At 41.4% G+C, this 22,742-nt stretch overlaps 1 long non-coding RNA gene across 1 annotated transcript in view; it reads left to right on the top strand.

Moving 5' to 3' along the window:
• Positions 1-22,742, top strand: part of LOC105490265 (uncharacterized) — a 158,836-nt gene that overhangs the window by 19,452 nt on the left and 116,642 nt on the right. Inside the window, exon 2 of the long non-coding RNA XR_011614984.1 lies at positions 4,294-4,755. This is a non-coding gene — a long non-coding RNA (uncharacterized lncRNA). The remainder of the gene's footprint in view (positions 1-4,293; positions 4,756-22,742) is intronic.

Genomic DNA, 22,742 nt, shown 5'->3' with positions numbered 1-22,742 from the left:
AAATGTGGGCTGTGCAGAGTGAAATCATTTTTTCAATGAGTACAGTATGGAAATAGTGAAAGAGTAAACCTTCAGTGGAAAAAATCTGACAAATACCACCTGAGCCGGATGATCAGAGTCAGCCTCGCCAGTGATAATTCATATTGACAGCATGTACTATTGATCTGATATAAGGAGAAGGGCACTTTACTTCTGCAGTCTTCTTCCCAAAATACATGGCCCCAGTCTTAGCATAAGAAAAAGATGAGACAAACCCCCCAGAATGGGCATAGTACAAAACACCAGGACTCCTAGAATATGTCAAGGTCATCAAAAACGAGCGATGTCTGAGAAAGTGTCACATTGTACTGGGGCCTACAGAGACATAACAACTAAATGTCACACAGTATCCTGGATGGGATCCTGGGGCAGAAGGACGACATTCGGTGAAAAATCAAGGCTATATGAATAAAGCATAACTTTGGTTAATAATAACATATGAATATTGTTTCAGTAGCTGTGACAAGCATACCCTAGTAATGAATGATGTTAATTATAGGGAAAAACTGGATGCAAGGTATATATATGAGGGCTCTGTACTGTCTTTGCAACTTTGTTGTCAGCTAAGAATATTCTGAAGTTTTTTAAAAGTTTGTTTTAAAAAAGTTTGCTTTCACTGTGTAAGATAATGGCATATTATGCCAGTTTTCCCTATTCCCAGTACACATAACGTAACTTAAATTTCTGAACAGCTAGTTGCAAGACTAAAGTGAGTTTCTCATTACAGGTTGAAGTAGTCATTTACTAATTGTCAGTAACTCTGAATAAATTATATAAATATAATGTATACAAGACCAAAGCCAAACAAAATTGATTATATTTTTACTCTAAATTTAACCTATAATTTCATGAAATATTCTTCATACCCTGAGTATGTAGGCAATTAGATAAAAGTGATACTTGGGTTGAGGAAAAATTTATTGAAGTATGTTAAGTTTGCAAACATTTTTAATAGAGTCCTACCTAGATGCTGTTTCTAGCCTGGCAATTATTTATCTCACCATATCACCTCGCTTCACAGTACACTTTGCTATGTAGAATGAATAAAGTTTTTGGTAAAAATTCCGTTTGTCTTTTACAAATGTATAGTATATTCCAAGAGCAAAATCTAAGTTGATTACTTATTTACTTATTTATTGTTTATTAAAACAGCATTGTTTTGAATTAATCACTCAACTGTAATGACAATTGGGATGACAATTTTGTGACTAAGAATTTCAGCACCATTGTTCTTAGTCTAATCACTTACTTTAATAATTAGTAAATCATTAGATCACTTCCTTGTCCAGTTAGATTTTTGTTCATTTTTATAACTTACAAATGCTATTTCAATAAAGATTATAAAACTACTTGAATTTACAATACACATTTGACATTTAAAAACACAGAAAATATTTATAATTTTTACTACACGTGCAAACTGCCTGGCTGAATTTGCACAAATCTGATATTTTCTGTCTTAGCTCTATAGTCACTTGTCTCCAAACTCTCATGACCTTCTTTTTATAGATTATGCCTAAGATACCATCTCTAATTAAATTTCTGTGTAGTGTGAATAATTCAATTTATCAAACTCTTGTCATTGAGACAACCAGTTCCCCATATTCGATGTAGTTATTAATTTCAATTCCTCTCGATAACATCTTCATTGACAGACAGCATCCCTTCATTTTTGTGGACCTCACAGATAATTTACACAGGAGAATTTGATATGTTTTTGTTTATTTTTTCCTCCAGAAAAAGAATCCTAAAAAAGATCCTTGTGAAAGCACTAGACACAAAGATGTTGACATGTTATGCCTCTAAGCAATGTAATTTATGTTTGGGGGAAACGCCCAGTGTTGGGTTCTGACCATCAATATTTCTGAAAAAAAAAATATAGACTTTACAACAAAACAGTTTACTTTTTTAGTATAGATTATCAAATAAAAAGGATGGGTTGAGCAATTACGCAGCCTGTAGCAACTTATATCAGAAATAGAAATAACCCAGATTCAAAAATAACTTACAGGCCCATCAGTCAATCAAATAAGGGTGCTACTGAAAAAAGACCTAAATATCTCAGTCACAACAAGGACAACTATTTTCAGAGAGGGCACTGTAGACAAAAACACTGTTTGCAGCTGCAACCCAGCCCTACGGAGGGCTACAGACTGGGTTGGGAGAGAGGCCGGTAATGAGCAAAACGAACTCTGTCGCCTAGCTCTCCAGTGAGAAATGCAGGCCAATCAGACCATTTTTAGCCTGCCACAATTGTCCAGGGAGCCTCAGGGCACAAAGGTTGCACAACTGCACCCTTGAATAAACACATATTTGGATTAGTGTCATAAGAGCATGCACGATTGGCTTTTCTCCAAAGCCCCACATTTTGACTGCTGGGACAGGGAATAAAGCAATGTATTATACGGTAACCAGTGGGCCCAGGGGAAAGAGAAAGAATCCATCCAAGCGTCTCAGACCACAAGCCATAAACCTGCCTGCTGGAACTGCAAGCATCCACAAAGAGCCCATCACTCCTTCGTCTGCCTGAGAAAACTTTCAATGCCTGGTGCTAAGAAGCAGAAAGAGCCACACTGGCTAGGAGGGGGCTAGTGATAGAATCGGAGGAAGATGAATGAACCACATGTTAAGCTGCTTCACTGTGGAGCCCAGTTTCAAAGCCCTGGTAAATAATTTGCCATCCACTGTTACCTGGAATAGGATGAAAGGCACTGTGTGAGTCGATCCATTACACTACTTAAGATAACTTTGAAAACATGGGAAAACAAAGTGATTCCATTGCCTTTGAAAGTAATATAATCTTGCAAAACTACTTTGGTTCTTAAATAAAATATAAATTGGATGTTGGCATTTGCAATATGAACCGAAGAATTATGATGGGAAGAGTTCACGTGACTGCATGCATCATCAGTCATGGAAGAATAGGAACAGCTTTGGAAGACAGCATGGAGAGGATGAGGCGCCAGTGCTTTCCCATCGTCAGAGCCCTCAGGCTCTGAAAGAGTGGCCCTGGGAGCAATCTGGAGAAAGGTGGCACTGGCATGGCAATGTCATCTGTTTTTCATATGCCCCTAAGTGAGCTCCAAGGCTGGAAAACCATAATTTGGGAACTTCTCCAGGCCTTCTAAAACCATGGTGCATAAGTTTCTGAGAGTATTTATAAGTGACAGTCATACTTCCAAGTACCATTAACTAGAGTACTCTATTCATGACATATCCTACTTGGTTTAGATATGATAACTCACTCAGCAATTCATTTACTTATGCACTCATTTATTCACCTAATGTCTATTGATTATTTAGAATGCATCAGGCACTTGATCCAGCTGCTCAGAATACAAGATATACACCTAAAGTCTGACTTTCATTCATTAACAACCACATGGATGAAGAAAACATAAAAAAAGAAACCATTAAAATATAGCTGGATTATAACCTAGCTCGCATTTGCACAGAGAGCTATAGAAGTCAGCAGCTAACAGTTAGCTTTGGGACAAAATTCATAAGATGAATGCTTCTTAGGACATGTCACTTATGCAAAGGTTCAGTATTAAATACTTCAAGTCTTGAAACTTCTGAGGACCTCTACAGTTGCTTTACAAAGCAATATGTGGGCTCTGTTAGTAGAAATATTTATCAGTTACTAGTTTATTGGCCCATATACTTTGTACCTCATCCCAGGCCATTCTTCTCAGCCTGGAGGAAATTTGATAGTTATTAAGGACATACAATGTAATAAAGTGTATATAGGTGAGAATGTATTTCCTTTCTCTGTCAGCTGAGAGGATCCAGAAGCAGTAACACTCCAGTAGCAATTAGCACAGCTCCTGCCCAGATCATGGCTTCTAATACCATTCTCCAACAAAGGAAGCCTAAGCCCCTTGCAGAAATAGGTGATTCTAGGGCTAAGGCAGAAAAAGGAGGATGAGCCTGGGGCATCTTGTAGTGTCAGTAAGTAAGGCAGCATTTAAAACAAACAAAACACCCCAAAAACCCACCTGACGACGATGGGGGTTATGTCCAAGGGACACAAGAGCCAACTGAAAGAGCCCAAATTGCCACATACACAGCAATTTGAGCAACCGAAAACTAACACAGGATTGGATCATAACCCAGAGTTGATTACCCATATCCACGTGTCCATATTGTTATCAATTAATGGTTGAATAAATAAATACCTGAGAAAGAAGAGATGCAAATCCTGTGCAGAATCATTCCATTTAATGTATAATTTACATTCTCTTCTCCCTCCAGGAAGTGGAGCATCACATCTCACCCTGCTGTAAGTGTGAGCTATACAGAGTGCCGTTCTGCTGAGGAGTGCATGTGGAAAGGTGAGGAAAGCAACCACAGCGGATACAGTTGAGAAACTCTACCTCAGCCCCGCGGCCAAGGGCAGCATGAACAGTGACACATTACGTTGGTGGCATATACTCACATGATGTGGTGATGAGAAGAGCATTTCCTCCCCCAAACCCGTAACCCCATTCTAATAATGAGAAAACTATCAGAAAACCCCAAACTCAGGCACAGAGTGCAAAGTGCCTGACCAGCACTCCTCAGAACTGTCAAGGTCGCCAAAAAGATGGACAGACCCAGCAACTGCCACAGCCCAGAGGAGCCTAAGATGAGATGAATAAATGTCGTATAGTATCCTGAATACCATCCATGAGCAGGAAAAGGACATTGGGTGAAAACCAAGGACATCTGAATAAGGTATGGACTTTAGTTAATAATAAGGATCTGTATTGATTCGTTGGTTGTGACCAAAATACCGTAGTAGTATATAAGGTGTTAACAATAGGGAAAACTGGGCACGGGGCAGGTGGGAACTCTTGGTATTAATTTTGCAACTTTTTTGGTAAATTTATAACTATTCTAAATAAAATATTTATTCTAAAAAAGGTAGAAACTTAGAATTCCCTCTGGTAGCCTCTCTGCTGTCCCCTTTATGACAAAGGTGAGAAGGGAGGAAGGAAAGGGAGGTCCTTGGATGGCAAAGGTGAAGGGAGTGAAAGCTCCATTCCTCCTTCGTCCGTCTGTGAGAGTAGGGCCTCTTACCGTCCGGGGTGCCTGAGTCTGAAAGGCACTGTGGCTCTGAGAGGGCATTTGGCTTGTACACAGCAAGCAGGGAAGTGGGAATTCACAGGAGGAGCCCTGAATCGGCTGCCGGAGCTGGGGTGCCTGTTCCTGTAATGATTGCACTGAAATTACTTCCATCCCGAATGGAATACACATATGCTCTCCCCAGAGAAAGGGGCTGGTTTTTTATGTGAGACTTGTTTTTAAAATCATCACTTGCTGTTGATGCGTATGCAGTGACATCATGGTGCTGGTCATAAAAATATAGTGAAAGCAGGAGAGACATATCATCTTTTGTCCACACTTAGACAAACAACGAACATTTAGAAAATTCCAGGTTGTTGCTGTCAAGTACCAAAGCCACCACCATCTGCAGAAGGCATGGCAACCCAAGGTGAAACCCTAAAATGGAATCTCTCTGAGTCAGGGTCTCTGCCCACTGAACCAGCCTGAAGGTTAAGCAAGGTCAAGAAGCAGCTGCAGGGGATGAATCACCAGCTTCCTCCTCACCAGCAGGGACTCCAGCCTGCTCGGCATCTGATGTTATGTCTGTGTACCTGCTTTCTGGTCTCAGGCTACCTCTGCTAGCCGTGACATCTTGAACTCTCTTGACATGAGTGTGCCTCTTTGCTGGTCCCTGTCCGAGTTTGTCCTCTCACATGAAGGGTGATTCTGTCCTGGCAAATCAATCTTTTCAGGTTTGATTGCCGGATCCTCTTTTATTAGGAAGTATATGGCCTGAAAATGCATGGATTCAAGCACTTTTCAGAATGTTGGACAGATCTGCAGAGATTAAAGGGCGGGTGTCCACACTCAAGGGGACAGTTGTTTGCAGAGCTGGATGTCCTTACTGAACTCTGGAGGGTTGGCAGCAGGTGAGGTTTGGTGGAGAGAGATCAGGATCATTTAGAGTGCCTTATACTCCCTGCACATGCTCTTGGAAATAATGCTATACTCTCTCCCAAACAGTGGGTGTTCAAACCCCCCACATAGGGAATACTGTTGATGTGAGTCGCTGTTACTTGTGACAGCTTCTTACTCCACAGAAGTGCTGAACACAGGTAATCGGGCCACATTCCTTGGTGCAGAGTGATGCTTAAATATCACAGTCCCTCCATCGTGGTTGGTAACCAGCCACTCTTCTGAGCCTCGATGTGACTGGACGCTCCCCCTTCTCTCCCAGGCCCTGCCTCACCCAGCCCTCCCCAAAATTCAGTGGCAACAGATGCCTGACACAGGATGCAGTTGCAAGGGTGCTGAGGGTCCCTGCTTCAGTGCCTCAGCCGCTGCTGTCACTGGGATATCTCAGCCGCTGCTGTCACTGGGATATGCCAGAGCATATGCCAGCATTTAGGGCGTCACTGCTGGCTGTGCTGAAGGTAGGGAGCTGCTGCAGATAGAATGAACCAGAACCTTTGAGGGGGCTGGAGCTTCTGTATTTTTTGATGACTTGTCCAATTGGGAACTACTAACCAAGGCTTCACTATTCCTGTTTGCTGAGTATTTGTTGGTAAAGGGCTAAGTAATTGTGTGTGTGTGCGTGTGTATGTGTGTGTGTGTGTGTGTAATTGCAGATTTTTACTGTGTGTGTTGAAGTAGGAGGAGGTAAGGCAGTTGCAAAAAATATAACATGCAGACATCAAGAAAGATGGCAATTTACCTGAAGCACATTTTATGCCATCATTGAGCTTATCCCTGCCTTTTAAAATTTGTCATTAGCTGAACAGACACAGTAAACATCTTTGATCCATTCTTTCAATTATTTGGCTTCCTAAGTATGTTTGCAAACTTGCCGCCTCATCTTCATTCCCTTTGTCATTGATTTTTGAAGCAAGGGTGGCTTCAATAAATTTCTCTTTGCATCTCTATGTCCAATGTCTCCCTCCCCGAGGCCAATCTCCTCCACAGCCATCAAAGTGATGCTTACAAGACCCAAAGCTGATCAAGCCTTCGGCCGCATAGATTCTCCAGGCACTCTCTATCATGTCAGTGTAATGCATTAGTCTCTCAGCGTAACCAGGAGGTGTTGATGATGTGATGTGTCTGTTCTTATCTCTTAGCACTGCCTTCGCTCCGCCCACATATACAGGCCTCCTTTCAGATGTATCAAATATTTAAAGTTGTCTGAGCAAACCATGGTCTGGTTGGGGACCCTCTCCCTGCACAGACCACTCCCTCTCCCTGGGAAGCCTCTTCGGCCTTTCTTTCCTTCCTGCTGCCCACCCGTGTCCCCAGTAACTGTGCTGATCCGGTTGACCACTTAGCTTCAGCCTGAACCCTTGGTCACTTCTGGTGAAGGCCTGCTCTTGAAAAACGCAAGGCCTTCTTGTCTTTATAGGCCAGTGTATGTACAACTCAGCCATGCAGTCATCACCCAAGTGTGTCACACCTTAAGGGAATTCCAGGCCCTCTGTACAGCACACGGCAGGTAATCAGCTGGCGATCATCGAATACACAAATGAATGGTGAGAACAGAAGGAGCCGGCTGGTGGAACAGGCCCAACACCGTGTGGAAGTTGCCAAGGCTTGGGCCTTGCACCCTCTGAAGCAATGGCCCAAGCTGAACCTTGGCCCCTTTCAGTCACGGCTGTAGCTGGAGTGTCTGGGTCATGGAGCACCAAGTCCTGAGGCTGAACAGAGCAGCGGGACCCTGGGCCAGGCCCACAAAACTATTTTTTCCTCCTGGGCCTCTAGGCCTGTGATGGGAGGGGCTGCTGCCAAGATCTCTGACATGCCCTGAAGACATTTTTTCCCATCGTCTTGGTGATTAGCATTTGGTTCCTCATTACTGATACAGATTTCTGCAGTGGCTTGAATTTCTTCTCAGAAAATGAGTTTTTCTTTTCTATCACATTGTCAGGCTGCAAATTTTCCAAACCTTTATGGCTGCTTCTCTTTTAAACATAAGTTTCTATTTCAGATGACCTCTCCCGAGTTCAGAGTTCCACAGATCTCTAGGTCAGGGCCAAAATGCCACCAGTCTCTTTGCTAAAGCATAGCAAGAGCAACCTTTGCTCCAGTTCCCAAGAAGTTCCTCATCTCCATCTGAGACCACCTCATTCTGGATGTTATTGTTCACATCATTACCAGCATTTTGGTCAAAACCATGCAACAATTTTCCAGGAAGTTCCATACTTTCCCACATCTTCCTGTCTTCTTCTGAGCCCTCCAAACTATTCCAATCTCTGCCCATTACCCAGTTCCACAGTGACTTCCACATTTTCAGGTTATCTTTATAGCAGTACCCCACTCTCTGTGGTACCAATTTACCGTATTAATCTGTTTTCACATTGCTATAAAGACCTACCTGAGACTATGTCATTTATAAAGGAAAGAGGTTTAATTGACTCACAGTTCCGCGTGGCTGGGGAGGCCTCAGGAAACTTACAATCATGGTGGAAGGGGAAGCAGTCACCTTCTTCACAAGGCGGCAGGAGAGAGAAAAGCAGGGGAAACCACTGCTTATAAAACCATCAGATCTAGTGATAACTTACTCACTATCATGAGAACACTGTGGGGGAATCTGCCCCCCATGATTCAGTCAGCTCCCACCAAGTCCCACCAGGTCCATGACCTATAGCTTTATCATCCCTCTATGATGTGTGATGGGCAAACATTCTTTAGAGATAAACGTTTCCTGTTAAATATTTGGAAATATATTTAGGAAATAATGCTGGTGCACCTGAGAAATAGGTGCACTGTTTAGTGACTTCATAGCCCGTGTCCCTCCTGGAACACATAACCTCACTGTCTCATTCTAGACTAGGGAAAAGCTGACCCATCCCCCACACAGCTGCAGAGGGATCTTCCTAAATAAGATGTTATCACCCCTCTGGCTTAGGAGAAACAAAACAAACTTCCTATGACTCTCACTACTTTGAACAAATGCTTCACAAAGCCTTTTGCTGTGGGGCTCAAGCCTGCTGCTCCAGAGTCATCTCCTTCTCTTTCTTCCCTTCTGTGCACCTTCAATTTCAGCAACACTGAACAACTAACCTTTCCCAGAACATTCTACATTTGGCCATGTCTTTGTGCCATTGCCTAGCAAGTTCCTTTTGCCTGGGTAGCCTATCTTTACCTTTTCATTTACTCAGGCCGGCACCTTGATCTTGGACGTGCAAGCCTGCAGAACCATGAGAAATAAATTTATGTTGTTATAAGCCACCCACTTTATGTCATTACAGTAGCCAGAATGAACTAAGACGTGTGTGAATGTCAAAATTTTGCTCTGCCCCTTACTTTGGCATTTCAATAGTTAAAATGAATAAAAGGTAGGCATGCCTCATCAGCTTGTGTAACAACTTAAAATGTTTTCAAACAGGCCTTCCAATCCTCCAATCTAGTTCCATTCCTCCCACTTCCAACAATTTCTGGACTCTCCAAAGAGAGGATCAGCGTGTAGCTCAGGGGCCATTCTGCCGACTGCAGCACTATGCAATATATGCCCTGGTTATTCTCTCCTGCTTTAGTTTTAACAGAAGCATCACTGCTGCCACTAGCAATGGTGCACTCACACCATGTTGGCATCTCCTAAGAGCCACAAAGCCATGTTCATCAGGATGTGAGAATGGGATGGGAGGTGGCATGTGGTTGCCTGTGTCCCAAGGTGGGTCGGCCTGTGTTCAGGATCTCACAAAATATCTCATGAAAATAGTTGTGGGCTTCAGACTCATTCCTTGCTCCCAAATCAAAGTTTAACACAAATCATGGGCTCTTGTGTGGCTCTGGCATGGTTCGTCCTTTGACCCCAAAGCCAATGTTCTTTCCACCATCACCTACTGCTTTACACATCCACAAAGGAAGTGACACACAAGTCTGTCTAAATACAAAACCACAAATCTGTGATTCTTGTTTGTTTGACCTGAGAGCATGCTCAGTAATACTTGCCCTGGATCATCCGTTCCCTAAATTGTCTATACCCAAAAGCGTCATAGGCAGAGCTCTGGTGGTTTTAGGAACTTCTCCCAAGTCATCCTTCACCCCACTGACTTGCCATTGTCAAGGTTGCCTGTTACCTTCCAGTGGCCCATCCAATGGGCGCCCTGGTCCTCCTCCCATTGCCTCACTTCTCAGCATCCCACACAGGTGGTTATGCTCTTCCTCAGAATACTGGCTTTCATGACACCGTAGCTTTCCCCACCTTTGTTAGCCTTACCTCTGAGCTCCACTGAGTGCTTCTCAGGAGCTTTTCCTTTGGGTTTCTAATAAAAATCAGATTCCCCAGGATTGTCTGTGTCCCCATTACTTTCTTTCTCAGACTTCAGCTGGATGTCTGCACTCCCCCTCTCGGCTCTGATACCCTCTGCCTGTTGAGAGCTCCATATTGGTGTGTTAAGTCCAGGATTTTCTTCTATGAGCAATCGTGTCTCATCTACCTTGACACCCTCAAAACCGAGCTTCCCGTCCCACCCTTCTAATCCTGTTGCAAGAATAAGCAAGACATCATAAGCCACAGTCTGAGATGAGATTTAACTTAGAGAGTCTTTCTTATCTGTTTAAATAATGTCACAATCTTCAACTTTCACATTCAGTTTATGGTAAATTCTGTGTAGTGAGTCTTCTGAACATACTTTGAACCCACCCCACATTTTCTATATTCAGTGCTTCTACCTAAATCTGAGCCATTATTATCAGATGTCTTCTTTTCTCTTGGCCTGACCCCTAACCCCATTCAAGGTCAATATACCACGTGGAGTCAAACTTTTCTTGATTAAATATCATTCTACCATTCTCTGACTTCAAGTGCTGCACTAACTGCATTTTCCTGGAGTTAAATCTCATCTCAGACTGTTGCTTATGATGTCTTGCTTATTCTTCTACACTTGCCTCGGCTTACCCCTTCATTCCCACACTCTCCTCTATCCTCACTACACTGACCTTTGCAGACTCTTGACCAACTTTTCCTGACTTAGAGCTTGCATATGGTGTTCTTTCTACCTGGGATACCTTGCCCCTTGTCCTTCACATGTGCTTCCCCTGATATTTCACCTAAATAGGATCCATGCACAGCCCTTCATTAATGTTTTACCTAAGCATGGCCTTTATAGCATATTTCTAAGTCTGTAATTACCTATTTGTGTATCTGTTTATGATCTGTCTCCCTCTACTAAGTTATGTGCTGTGTGTAGAGAGGGCACCATGTTTATTTTGCTCTGTATTGTTTATTCATGATCTGTATAGAGCCTGCTTGGCTGAAATTTTTTAAAATAATGAATTTGAATATTTATAGTTGACATATTATAATTGTACCTATTTATGGGGTACAGTGTGATGTTTCAATGCATGTACATGATACTTAATGATCAGATCAGGGTAATCACCATATCCATCACTTTAAACATTTATTGTTAAATAATAGGAAATGATTCAAATCATTAGTCATTATATCAGGATATTATTTATCATTTAAAATGATGTAAGGATGAGGATTAACATACAAAGTATTTATGGAATACGGTTACTAAAAAGCAGGTTGTAGAGCAATATGGTTTAATTTGATCTTCTGTGCCAATCTATCCACATGTCTGTTCATTTGCCTATTTGTTCTTCCATCCATTCACCTTTCCTCTCACCCATCATCCCCCTATGTATTTTAAAGGGTGACATATATCTATATACACATACATATATATACACACACACATACACACACATATATATACACATACATATGCATACACATATGCATATGTATGTGTATATATGTGTTATATATACGCATATATGTGTGTTATATATACACACACATACATATATGAATATGTATGTATATATGTATATGTATGTATATATGTGTGTGTATATATGTGTGTGTATATATATCACCCTTTAAATTTACTAAGGGAAGGAAAATAGATCCTGGTGTAGCAACCACAATGTCTCGTGTATATATATATCTCTCATATATATATGTATGTCTCATATATATGTCTCATATATATATGTATGTCTCATATATATGTCTCATATATATATATATATATATATATATATATATAGTAAATTTTGTCTAGCAATTTATAGATGGTCCACTCAAGCCTGTGAGTTTTAGAAGGAGCTAACTCCGCCTCTGGTCTCAGGGGTGGGTGACTGATTAAGACCTAAACTGGTATCAGTGTAACCCCATCACGTGGCTACAACTGTGGATTCAGAGGCGAACAAGTAAGTCCTTTCAAGGAGTGGGATGAGGAAATATGCTTGCTAAGAACTTGTGGTAATGACAATTCTTGCTCTCCTAAGATAACTGCCATAAGTGACTCTCAGTTTCTCTCCTTGAGCATGAGTGTGCCCCACCAGTGCTCAGGACCAATCCTGATACCATTAAAAAAAAAAAAGAGACAGGCTTGGATGAAGCCGATACCATAGGAAATAGAATAGAGCGGGGAAACTTGGCATCGCTAAGCCGCGGCATCAGTAAACCTTTAACCTACCCTGCCTGTGGCCTCAGATCCACACAGACCCCCAATCCCCTTAGTCATTCAGATCAATTGATTTTAGTGGGCTTTTCTCTTACCCAAATCAAATGTACCATGATTTGGTGTGCGTGTGTGTGTAAATGTATGAGCATTGGCAGATAGAGAGAGACCTACAGACATAGAGAAAAAAAGTCTGAAGTGACATCCAACAGAATGTAGCAATGTTCTGGGTTACAATGATAGTTAACTTTTTGAATCATATTTGACCTTTCAAATTTTTTTTCAATAGGCCTGAATTACTTGTTTGATCAGAGAAAAACATCAACAAAAGCAACAAACCATTTAGAAAACAAAAATCAGGCAGTTGCATTTGGAGAAAAACAGATTAAGTTCAGAATGTGGTAGAAACGGTGTGTGTATGTGTGTGTGTGTTTGTGCATAATTCTCATTATTATCTGTGACCACAAGTACCAAATGAGCCAAAGTATGATACGTTAGCCAAAAAATACATATGAATATAGTACAAACTTGTTTTAAATAAGACAGTGTCAAGGTCAAGGGTGTTAAGAATGCCACTGTTCTTTGCTGAAGTCGGACCACACTTGAAGCATCATTTTCAGTTTCGTTGCTACGTGAGTTCAGGAACCGGCTGACACATTCCAGGGATACTGGAAAAGGATTTATGCATTTGGAAAGAGATGGAATTTTAAGACTTTTGATTTTTTTTCCCATTTAAGATTCTATAGTTCTCCGATTTTCATGTTGCTGTTGGACATTAAAAAAGCAATCATATTAGAAACAAAGAAACCACAGACCAGAGAGCTTAAGTGACGTGCCAAGACCATACAATTGGTTAATGCCAGGGTTTTGCCCAGAAGCCACTTCGTAACCCGCACACTTATTAAAGAGGAGCAGACAGACGAGATCTGTCCGGAGGACAGCGACAGGGATGACTTGGGCAGCACAGATCATTTGCAAATGACTCACGCGTAAAGAACCAGAGAACCTCGTGAGGGCGGGAGAGCATAATGTTGTTATCAAATAAAGCTGTCATGGAAAGAAGAATGCCACTTGTTGTGATTAGCTGAAATAAAAAGAACCACACAGAGTTGATGGAGAGCTTTCTTTTTCTTTCTTTAAGAATATAAGTAAGGATTTTCTGACATGGAGAAGTGTCTATAGATGGTCTAAGGTGACTCGAGAGCGGGAAGGGAAGGTGGCAAAGACTTGTCGCTGCTCCGTTCTTCCATGAATAGACGCCATGGCTTTTAAAAAGCTAGGCACCTGGCTGCCCAGGTGGGGAGCACGTCGCCCTGTCCCTTGGCAGTAAGGTGTGGCTTGTCACAAAATAATTTATTCTCTTTACAAATTAAAGGTTGGCAGCCACATAATGAGTTTATTTGCTATGTATTGCAGGGCTTATATGATTCAGAAAACAGATCCACACTGCCTGGGCCTCACTTTTGAATGGCTTCACACCTAGAGAGACTGCAGCCTTTATTTACCGTTCAGTTGTTAGGGGTTCAAGTAATTGCTGAAAGTGAACCACAGAGAGACTTAGGAAAAAAAAAAAAAAAAGGAAAAGAGGCACACATGTGTTATCTAAAGTTACAAAGACAGGGAAATTAAAATAGAAGTAGAAGTTTGTTAGGAACTTAGTTAAGGTAAATTCTCTCGGGCCATTAAAGTAAGCCAACAGGTAATGGGTATAATGCATTAATGAAGATTGAGGGATAAAAATTCATATTTTCAGAGAAATGGAGTCACTGCCAGGGGAGACTGCCAAGCTAGTGAATAGTGGTTGCCTATTTGGAAGTGGAGCTGGGTGGGGTATGCATGAAGCAGGACATTCTTGTTTTCAATTTTAAGTGCTAAGTACTATTTTATTTTTAAATATGAGCACACATTAGTAAAAATGCATGCGCGCATGCACACACACACACACACACACACACACACACAGCTCTGGCTCTGGTTCTGAGGATGCTGAATGATTTTTTCAAATGTGGGTGGAGTCTGCACACAGTCTGTAGATGGGGCCTCAGTACGGAATGGATGGGCTTCTACCTGGAGGCTAGAGGGTTTTGAAACAGACAGAAAATGATGCTGCCTTCGGTCTGTTCCGTCTCTGACTGTCACGGGAGTCACGGGAGGCAAACATTCTCCTCTTCAGCCCAGCGCACAGAGAGTGCTTGTGACTTGTACCCAAGCGCTTTACTTCAGCATGCTGTTCTCAGGTTTCCTCATAAAAAGTTATTGGGGCTTTCAGAATATTAGAACATGAGTTTTTCTATTACATAAAGATTTAGCTTAACACAATTAAAAAAAAAAGGATATGTATGTTTTATTTGAAAATTGTCTTGCAGTCTACCATTTTACTCCCACCAAAGCAACATGTTGAATGTTTAAAAACCTTTGTCAATATGCATAGTACAGCACTCAACCATGAGAGAGTGAACTGCTGGTTGCTCATGTGAAAATCTCCACTATGAGTATCTGGCATTTTTCTCAAGACCTTGTTGAAATTGAAAACTACAGAAAAATAAATGTTTTTTGTTTTTTGTTTTTTTACTGCACAAAACCTCTTGCTCACCCTCCCCATGGTAGTTCAATATGTCAGTACATCGTGTCTTCAAAGCCATTTTCCTTCAGCATTCTTTCTTTTGTATTGCATGAGTCACAAATCAACCTTTTGCTTTTCAACATCAGAATCACAGCTTTTCTCCTATTATTGCCAAGCTGAAGGTACAGTGGAGCAAAATAACATGTTTTGTACACCCAGCTCTCTAAAGGGTGGAGGGGAGTGGTGCTTCAGGCCCCAGAAGAATATGCTGCTTCCCGTGGAACGGGACTGCAGAACCCCATCCAGGAGCAGTCAAGACGCATCTGCGGGAGGTTCCAGGGCTCAAGACATTTGGCAGCACTGCTGACGTGGACGTTCAACTCAGAAGACCAGATCTTGGCTTAGCTTCAAGGAGAGTTAGGTCGTTGTTGTGCTTGGATGGAAACTGGCAGGGCTCTTTGATAGGTGTGAGGGTTTTAAGGGAATGAAATAGTAACATTAAATTTGCAACAGTTATTCTGCAAAATCTTCAAATCCATAGAAATAGCTCTATTTCTGCTACAAAATGAGTTTTGGACAAGGAATGAATTACCTTGGCATCACTTTTTCATTTGTGCCCTTATATTTGGTTTTTCCATTTTTTTCTCATTTTGGCTTCTGTTTTTTAGGGTTCAATTTTAAATGATTGTAAGAGGTCAAGTCCTGGGTGAATAATTTTCAGAGCCCTTTGATTGCTTGGAACTTCTTTCTAACATAGAGAGCCTTTCTTGGTAACATTCATCATCAGAATTCTAATATTCTAAAAAGAATTTTTTTTTTTTAAATATGGGGTCTCACTCTGTCACCTGGTTGGAGTGCAATGGCGCGATCTTAGCTCACTGCAACCTCTACTTCCCGGGTTCAAGCAGTTCTGCTGCCTCAGCCTCCAGAGTAGCGGGGACTGCAGGCGCACACTACCATGCCCAGCTAATTTTTGTATTTGTATATATTTTGTATTTTGTATTTGTAAAAATATTAGTAGAGATGGGATTTTACCCTGTTGGCCAGGATATGTCTCAATCTCTTGACCTCGTGATCCGCCCACTTCAGCCTCCCAAAGAGCTGGGATTACAGGTGTGAGCCACCATGTCCGGCCTCTAACAAATGTTTTCATTTAAATTAGGCTCTGGGAATCTCTTTTCCACACGTCTAAATAAAAGAATCCTAAATATCATTTTATATTTTTTCTCACTAACAAGAATCCTTTCGTGTGGTGTTAGGAAGCAAGGCATGGACTGTATTGTGGTTTCTGAGGTTTAATCTGTACAAGTCCAAGTTGTTACTGTTAGTCACTTCCACACGTCTTTGAAGGTTCCACCTAGACCTGATTCTGTGCTGAGATAATATACCTGCTTTTTTTTTTTCCCGAGGGAATTTGGTATTTCTTTCTGTATTCACATTTCCTGTCACTCTGACTCTTGCATCGGACTCCAGCCAGGAATGAGCCTAACACATTTCCAAAAAGACTTCACTGTGTCTGAAAACATAGATGTAATTGAGTTCTATGGATGGTCTGTGGATTACCTAGTTATTGGAATGAATGCTGTCCCAAAACTGTACTGGCTCTTACCACGGCCTCACAGAACCACAGAGAGCCAGGGATTTCTGTCCCTACTGACTAGGCCTCCCAGCCACTTTATGTTAACTGAGCTTTAGAAGAAACGTGCACAAAAGAGGTAGAGGGGGCCCGTAGCAATGGCACAGGTTGCATCATTGCATACTTACTGTTTCTTGGGAGCCTACAACAAAGGCTTTGTACACTTTTAATAAAAGCTAATGGTGCAACGCCAGTTGCTATGGCTCTAGGGTATTAATGAATATAAATATTAGGTCTTAATTATGCATGCCACTTAATATATTGCATCTGAGGCACTGATATTCTGAAGATATACGAGGTAATCGGATATTTCTCCCAAAGCTAAAAAGAGAGACTTGCTAAACATTTAAAAAATTGTCTAGATTTTTCTTTTCCTCTCTCCTTTCGTCAATCCTTCCTATATTGTATTTCTCCCAATTTGTTACTGCCAAGCTTCTGTGGATATAAAGACTAAATATCAAAGCTTGTGAGAATTATTCATAAAGCAAGAACATAAAGGTTCTGATCAAGGAATTTTAAAATAATTTCACAGACTCTGTAATGTTCATTTTAGCTTCTTAGAAGTCAGCCCCTCCCCTTTATTTTGTGTGTTTCCTTATTCTTGACTAAATTCTCGATCAAATACATGTAAATTGTATTCCATAATTCTACAGAGGTGCTTAAGGGGTAGCTTAAGAGCCACTGTAGATAGGAACGAAGACCCTATTTTTCCTGCTCCCCATCCAACTATATTGTGAATCTGCGTGTGATTAGATTTGTTTTAAAATGTCCATATTGGTTGAACAGATTGAAAAACCGGTTCTAGAGAAGGTAATACATAGTTAAATTGCATATAGATAAGTAGATCAATCTTGTGATATATGCAGCGGCTGTAATGAATTCTTCCATTGAGTGATAGAATCGGTAGAATTATAGACAACACAAAACTACCCAAACCACAAAACTCTTTGGACAAAGAAAAGTGAGTGATGATGAAGATTTACAGGTGTTACAAGTTGATCTTAAAAAACTGAGATTGACTAGTCTTTGATGGTTTTACTGAATTACCTCTCTCTTAATATTAAACCCTTATGAATTTCAAGAAAAATTTCATCCATGTGTTTCTGATTCAATTACTATTAACTCATTAAATGTTTTTTAAAAGCTATGTGAAATTTGAGAAGCCTTTTTATGAGCTTTAGTAATCCTTTCTTCTTCGAATTAGGAAGGAGAATTTTGCCAAGAGTTAATGGTACTTGAACCTCAGTACGCCTAAGGGGATTCTAAACTTAGCAAAAACTCCAGCATCCTGTCACGACCAATGACACTCGTCCTTGCAAACTCTCTGCCACTTGCTACCTCCTTCCACATGCTTGATGATGTTAGATCATTTCTTTCACATATGACAATGCTAAACAGCTATTGCTACTAAAGAAGGATAACCTGTACAAGTGAAGCACAAATCCCAGTTATCCGCACGCTTTATAGAAAGCTAATTAAATACGAATCTAACATTCCGAGAAGCCGAAATCACTACTCTTTTCTTTGTCTCTTACAGTTACAGATCAGAATACAAGGATCGTGTAGGTTAACTCTGAGCAGCTAGCATATAAGAGTTGAACAAAAAGAACAAAGAGAGTAAAACATTTTGTAGTTTAAGAAACACTAAAGCATTCAAATACAGTGTTTGCAGAAGTCCTCAGAACACGAACTAAAAAGAACTATGTTTATGCAGAGAACTCAGGCTTGCTGAATAATATGTTCCATTAACATGATATAAGTGCAAATTCAGTAGCTATAGATTTTCTTCACATTTAGGTTATTCTTTTTTTTTTTTTTTTTTTTGTACTGGAATCAGCAGTGGTGACTTCTAAGTCATCAGGAGATGGATGACAAGATGCAACATTGCTCAAACAGCAGTGGAGAAACGCTCTCTGTACCTTCAGAATGGGAAGTTTTTGTCGAGTAGCTTTCTGTTTGTTTATTTCAATAAGTTGAATCGTGAAAACTATTCCGAAAAGAAAAGAAAAATCATTAGGACACTTGGAAGCCACGCTCTAGAGCTATGGGTGTGGGAATGGAACTTCAAGAACAGGAGCAACCAGCAGGGTCCTTAGAAGCTGCAGACACCATGGCCCACGTATATACAAGGTTTTGAAGAGCTCCTGAGAGAAATGCACGGAAAAGCCAACAGTGGCAGGTATGTGATGGCAACAGCTACTGCCTTTAATCCCAAGACGGAGGATCATAAGAGCACACAGGTTAAGCTACAAGTATCTTTAGTTCTCAACACTATACCCCCATGTAAAACACTATATGATACAGAGTTGAATCGCACAGTGAGTTCTTGTGAGTAAGGAGAAAGAAATCTATTTTGGGAGATCCAGTAAGACTTTTCTGCCACTGCTCTTCGGGAAGGTTCCTGTGTGGAGGAAGCTGTATTATGTTCACTCAAGTGACTGAAGGTTTCCGAGGAAGCAATACAGAACAACTTCAAAGATCAGGGCTTCCGAAAGTGTAGAACTAAACTTCAAACACACACTCTCTTAGTTCCATTTGCTTCCAGATAAACAGAAAGTTTGTACTGCATTGGCAACGTTTATCTTATTTTACTTGTCTGGTAGTTGTACAAGAAGGTCAAGGATTGCTTTTGAATGAAGGTCATAATTGTTTGCACAGTACAAGCATCTACTTAGAAACACATGTTTTCAAATAAAATTTCCTAGAAAAACTCATTTTAATGAAGAGTAAGGGTGTAAAAGAGTCTCTTGAAAGTTTTACAAAACCTTACACCCCATGAAATAAAACTCCTAATTATAAAATCTATTCAGTGCCTCTGCAACTACCTTCTGATTGAAGAGTTGATGACATGAGTTTATACAAGGAAATAATGGTCTGTCTGCTAAGTTCCACCTGCATCGACCTGCTGAATTTCTCATCTTCAAACCCTGCAATCAAGGGAAAAATTGTACTAAAGATTATTTAAATTTAAAAAGTATACTCAACAAATGAGGCATTTAGAGACAGGGATTACTTTTAAGGAGGAAAATAGATACCTGGCATCTATTTAAAATTCCTTGTCAGCACTATGACTTATATGTGCTGTAAAAGAATTTTTTTAAAAGGCCTACTAGCAATTTTGCTCCATTTCTTTTCCTTTTTTCAGTCTTACCCTGTGCTAAGATCTGAGTGTTTATGTGTCCTCAAAATTCATATGTTGAAATCCTAACCCCCAAGGCAACAGGATTACAAGGTGGGGTCTTTGGGAGGTGATTAGGTCATGAGGGTGGAGCTTGGGGAGCTCTCTCTCACCCCTTCTGCTATGTGAAAGCACAGCAAGAAGATGTGGTCCGTGAGCCAGAAACCAGGCCCTCACCAGACACCGAATCTGCCTTGATCTTTGAACTTTCCAGCCTTTAGAACTGTCAGAAGCGCATTTGCATTATTTATAAGCTCCTGGCTTTATGCTGTTTTGTTACCACAGCTAAGATGTACTAGGACAGCCCGTGACATAGACGGCGTGGAAGAACCCCCACTAGGCTACCTGAGGGCGGATGCACGTTCCCTCTCAGCTCAGAAGAATAATGTGGGAAAGACAGTCCTCTGGCCAAAGAGGCAGACACAAGAAGCTTCCAAAAACAAACATAAGATATATTTGTCTTTCAAAAAGAGGATCCAAGTTTTCATGTCAATATAGATAATCTGCTTAATAAAATATTGAATTTTGTTATTTTTCTTTTCTTCTACTCAAACGTAGGAGTCGTACTGAAGTATTTGAAGTATGTGAGGTATTGGAAAAATAAGCTCGCATGGAGCAGAGGCACAGATGGTTTGTGTGTTTAATGCTTTTCCTTTTTCTTCTTCTTTTCATTGTGTTTTTAATTTTGGTATTTGTGGTTGCCGCCCTTTGCTGGCTGACACAGCTCTGGGTCGTGTGGGAACCAAGGTCCTTTGGAGATCATGGAAGTGGTGTGCAAGCTTCAGTTCTTAAATGCACTCATGTCCATGGGGAGAAACTGCCTTGCCCTGCTTCAAAGCCAAAACAGCGACTCAGCTCATCTTGATTCTTTACCTCTGGCAGGGATTTTAATTCATTGCTTTCTCAAAGAACTAAAATTAAGTTAGCTTTATGTTTGCTTACATATACTTTAAATAAATCCCTTGAAGAGGCCTAGGAGGTGAATAAAACTGAAGACAGGATCCAAAAAGTTTGGTACCTTCTTGGTTTTATTTTAAGATGTCATTTTGTTCTTCCTTTTCTCCTTTCTTGTTTGGGCATATACTGAACTCACTCCAGTGATAGCTCAGAACAACTCCCAGAACAGTCCGAGTATAACATCCAATCCTCCAAACATAAGGCCAATCTTTACTGCTAATGTTCATTTAATGTATCGGTAAGAAACTGGGGTTAAAGTCTAGGAATTAGAGCAGAAAAAAGAAAATAATGTGGTATACGATCATTTGAATAAATTTACAGGCTCTAGTTCATTATTTCCCAGCCAGATGTGTCTGTCACCACGCTAAGCACAAGAGAAACAGAGACGTGTAAAGCACGGCTGCTGCTGTGATGCAGTTGGGCAGAATGCAGAAACGGACCCAGGAACACATCGTGGTGTGCTGCAATCAGGTCCTCTCAGGCTCCTGTGGCAGAGCGTGGAGATGAGGGCCGGCTCAGGGAGCAGGGATGCTCAGGGAAGCCATTCTGGAAGAAGTGCTTTTTATGCACAGGTCTTAGTCCTTTTGGGTTGCTATAACAAAATACCATAAAATGAACAACAACAGAGATTTATTTCTCACAGTTCTGGGGGCCGAGAAGTTCGAGATCCAAGTGCTGTCAGATTCAGTACCTGGCCACGGCCGCTTTCTGTCTCATAGATGGTGCCTACTGTCTGTGTCCTCACATGTTGGAAGGGGTAAATAAACGCCCTGACGCCTATTTATTTTAAAAGGTGCTAATCCCATTCATAAAGGATCCTCCCTCCTGACCTAATGACTCCCCAAAGCCCCTCTTCCTAATCCCATCACCCTGGGGGTGAGGATTTCAACATACGAATTTCGGGGGCACACACATTCAGACCAGAGCAGCCCAGAAATACTTCTCTCCTTTCTGCTGCCAGTCCCTTGTGCCTATTCGGGCTGCACCACCTGCCCTGAACTATTGCAACAGGCTTCCAAGCCCTTCAGCACCCTTCCGTTCCTTGTCACTTTTCACTCAAAGACAACCAGTTGCGCTCCTTCTACTCCACACGATTGAGGGAGTATGTTTATGGTCCTTTATGAAGGAAAAAGAGGGCAGAAACCCTCAGCAAAGGATTAGACATACACTCTGAAAAGCAAGAAGAGGTCATCATTTGGTGTTGAAGACATTTAAAATGCCCCGAGTCATCTCCTGGATCATCTGAGAGGCCTGGCTAGGGCCCCAGTAAGGAGTTTGTGTTCTTTTATTCCAGGGCCCGTAGGTCTGTCTAAGGCATTAGAGTTTGGAGAGAAAAGGAATCCGCTCACCTTTACAGTACTGACTGCTGTGGCCGCAGAAAAGTGCAGAGTTGGGGTGATGGAGGGTGCATGCCGTGAGGCTAGGGCCAGTGACCAGCCCAAACTCTGGAAATGTGTAAGAATGCGGGAGAGAAACTGGGAAGTTGTGGTAGCGAGGATGGATGGAGGCCAGGCAGAGCGCTGAAAGCTGCCATGTTCCCCATAGCACCTCCTCTGGATTCATCTTGAGAATCAAGAAAACTGGGAGACACTTCCACCCTAACACTGCCTTTTACTACACTTGTTGTCAGCGCCAGCTCCTCACATTCTCAGCCTCTGCCTCAGAGTATTGCTGGTGATGGGTTGACGAAGACAGGAACACAACAACGTCACACTGGCATTTCCTGCCTCACTGGGCTCTCCTTGATCTATCTGGAGGTGGAATGCCCAGTCTGGTCCCTCGAGATCTGGGTGATTTATTTTCTTTATTTCGGAGATCTTTACCTTTCAGACTATTCTCAAACACGATGGGCCCTTTTCAACACAAAATGTC

This window comes from Macaca nemestrina, chromosome 16 (genome assembly GCF_043159975.1).
Source record: "Macaca nemestrina isolate mMacNem1 chromosome 16, mMacNem.hap1, whole genome shotgun sequence".
Classification (NCBI taxonomy): Eukaryota; Metazoa; Chordata; class Mammalia; order Primates; family Cercopithecidae; genus Macaca; species Macaca nemestrina.
This window is presented reverse-complemented; position numbering and strand designations above follow the sequence as displayed.